This window comes from Phacochoerus africanus, unplaced genomic scaffold, assembly GCF_016906955.1.
Source record: "Phacochoerus africanus isolate WHEZ1 unplaced genomic scaffold, ROS_Pafr_v1 Scaffold_43, whole genome shotgun sequence".
Classification (NCBI taxonomy): Eukaryota; Metazoa; Chordata; class Mammalia; order Artiodactyla; family Suidae; genus Phacochoerus; species Phacochoerus africanus.
In genome coordinates, this window is record NW_025927414.1 from 11,322 (window position 1) to 14,184 (window position 2,863).

Here is a 2,863-nt window from a genome sequence, read left to right on the forward strand (position 1 = left end):
CTGCAACCCTGTTCGTTCTTCTTTTTCACTCAACATGACTATAAGCTTACTTTTAGATGCCAGGTGTATAGTCTTTAAAGATCTCTATGTTTTGAATGTTTGAGACCCTGCAAAATTCCTATTTTGAACTCCAAACCCCCAATGTGATGGTGTTCAGTGATTGGCCCTTTGGGAACTGATTAGGGCATGAGGATGGAGGCCCCACAAGGGGAATTAGTGCCCTTACAAAAGAGGTCCGAAGAAAACTCCTCACTCTTCTGCCCTGTGACATTACAGGAGACTCTGCAATGTGAGATCTGAAGCAGGCTCTCACCAGAATCCCACCATGCTGACACCCTCATCTTAGATTTCCTGACTCTAGACCGGTGAGCCATACATTTCTGCTCTTTACAAACTACCCAGTCTTTGCTCTTCTGGGGACGAAGCAAGAATAGACCAAGACATGACCTAAACCGTTTTCTCCTTAGAATACTACTCAGGAGTGTGTAAAATACCTCAGTGGAGAGAAACCTTGTGACCCAACCTCATTTCCTAGATATGTAGGACAGCAGCTTTCGCTTCAAGAGCTCAATCAGTAGTCAAGCAGGGAAGCGTCATGGCAATAATAGAAGGAATAATATCAACATGTATTATATAGATGTGGTGTGAGAGGATGACAATGTAAAGACACTTTATGAAAAATTTGTGGTTCTACAAGGGATGTTTTAAGGGAATATTGTGTGAGGTTTTTTTTAAGATTATCTGCAGGATTATTTTCTTCAAGTTTTCATTTTCAGTATTCAGAAGATCAGGATGAGGATCATCAGGCCTGGATGTAACTTGAAGTCTCAGTCTCACTTTTAGTTCAGAGGTCCTCAAGACGTTGCAAGGAGCTGCCTGATCATACTTTTTCTTTGCTCCTCAGGGAAAAAGGCAACAACTTGTAATGTGTCTACATGTGTGGATAGTTCCCTCCTTAGCCTATGCCCTTGGGGATCAACTTGAATCATTCTTTCAGAATCAGTGCCGCTAGAGCTCCTAATGAGAAGCAACCAGGTAAACCTACCTAGATTGAAATTATGGAATAATATTCCATAATCGACTCAGATTGTTTTTTAAAACTGTGTGCAGACAAGAACACAAGAACATTGGTTGTTTTTTTCTCCACCCAGAATGTCATCAGTACAAATAATGTACCAATGAAGGGTGTTCTTATTCACTACACTTTTCCCTCTTCCTTTAGTCATGGAATCATTTCCCAATTTTCTCTGCACTTAGATTCCTATGAGCATCAACTCAGGCCAACTAATGTGAGCAGAAGTGACATTGCCCTGTACTGACCTGGCCTTTGAAACATCCCATGCTGTCCCCATACTTACTACCCCTTTTCTGAGACTAGGAAAAAAAAAAAAAACCTGAACACCACTTGAGAAACTTGAAGTCATACATAGAATATGCCAAGGCCACACAATAGCAGGTTCTCATGTCATCGAATCACTGTTTGGAGCAGAGCGAATCAGAAGATTCATCTGATCAGGAGTGCCTGTGTGGTGCTCTGGTACAAAGGAAAGTTAAATTTGACTTAGGATCAGATTGCTGACAGTGTGCTGTTTACTTGTTGCAGCAGCTAGCATTAAGTCAACTGACCAATGTCTGCAAGAACAGAGTGTCCTGAAAACCTTTCCATTAAAAATAAACTTCCACGTAGGGACAATCAAATGGCCCCCAATAACTTCATCAAATTTAAGAAATTACTCTACAAAACATTTATTCAGTGAAATAATCATAGTCTCTCTAAACATATTTCTGATACTTCATGATTTTCATTTCAAATATTTTTCAGCATGTGTGGAAATGTGAGGTGAGATTGCTTTGGGGGTCAAATCAAAGAATAATGTTACTGATTAGGATGTGTCACAAGTGTGCCTTTTTTCTCTCTTGACTCTTCGTTGACGATTGCTGCATAAGGGAAAGGCACACTTGAGTTTCTACTCTGACAACCTCCCAGGCACAGGAACTATATTCCTTCTTTTTGAGATAGCGATGGATTCTTTGGAATATTTCCGGACAACACTTCCCAAATAGGCACAAGCCAGATTGTCATCTTCCATCTGCTCTAGTCGTTCCAGGCCGTGATGAAGGCGAGAGAGTAGTTGATCGAGGAGGGTGTCGTTCCAAGCAGCACGGCTGTTCTCTGTGTTGAAGAGGTTGATGATCTGCTGGAGCATCAGAGGGTGGAAACAGGTGCCTTGAGATGTCTGTGTTCTGGTGGTTTTGCCTCCATTCCAAGGAAATTGGAAGTCAGTTCTGTCCTTTAGGCATGCCTGAGAGGAGATCCTTTTCATCTGTCTTAAAAGCATGAAGATTTCCCTGTTCTCTAACCTATGGATCCCAGAGAATTGGCCAAGAGTGCCAGCAAGCAGTGGAGGAGAGTATCACCCCTGCCAGGAGCAACTGGATGTGGCCATTGAGAATTTCAGTCGATTCAGGAGAGGGCCACCAGGGGGCGCGCGGGCACTGCTAAACTGTGAGCAAGAACGTTCCTTCTCTGAACTCAGGGCAGAGTGCTTCCCTAGGCGGTGTTTTGGAAACACCGACTTTCAGAGGCTGTAGTTTCCGCGGGGCTGGCAGCGCGAGAGGAGGAGCTGATCGTCTGCACGGAGCAAGTTGATGCTGCTTTAATAGTGCACGAAAAACCTTCCTTTCTGAGTCCCTGACTGCTGAAGAGCGAGGCTAGTCCCGGCTTGGCCAGCGACATTTCTGTCTGGTAGGGAACTGGGAACCCTGCATTTTCTGAGCGTTCGCCCTGAGTTTTCTGAGGTATTTTCGCACAGAAACTTTAGCGAGGCCATTTTTAATGGAAGAATCTGTTTCGGAATGAGAG

General features: G+C 43.6%; 1 pseudogene; it reads right to left on the reverse strand.

Moving 5' to 3' along the window:
* Nucleotides 1-1,774: 1,774 nt before the first annotated feature.
* On the reverse strand, nucleotides 1,775-2,472 carry LOC125119302 (interferon tau-2-like; annotated as a pseudogene).
* Nucleotides 2,473-2,863: the final 391 nt, after the last annotated feature.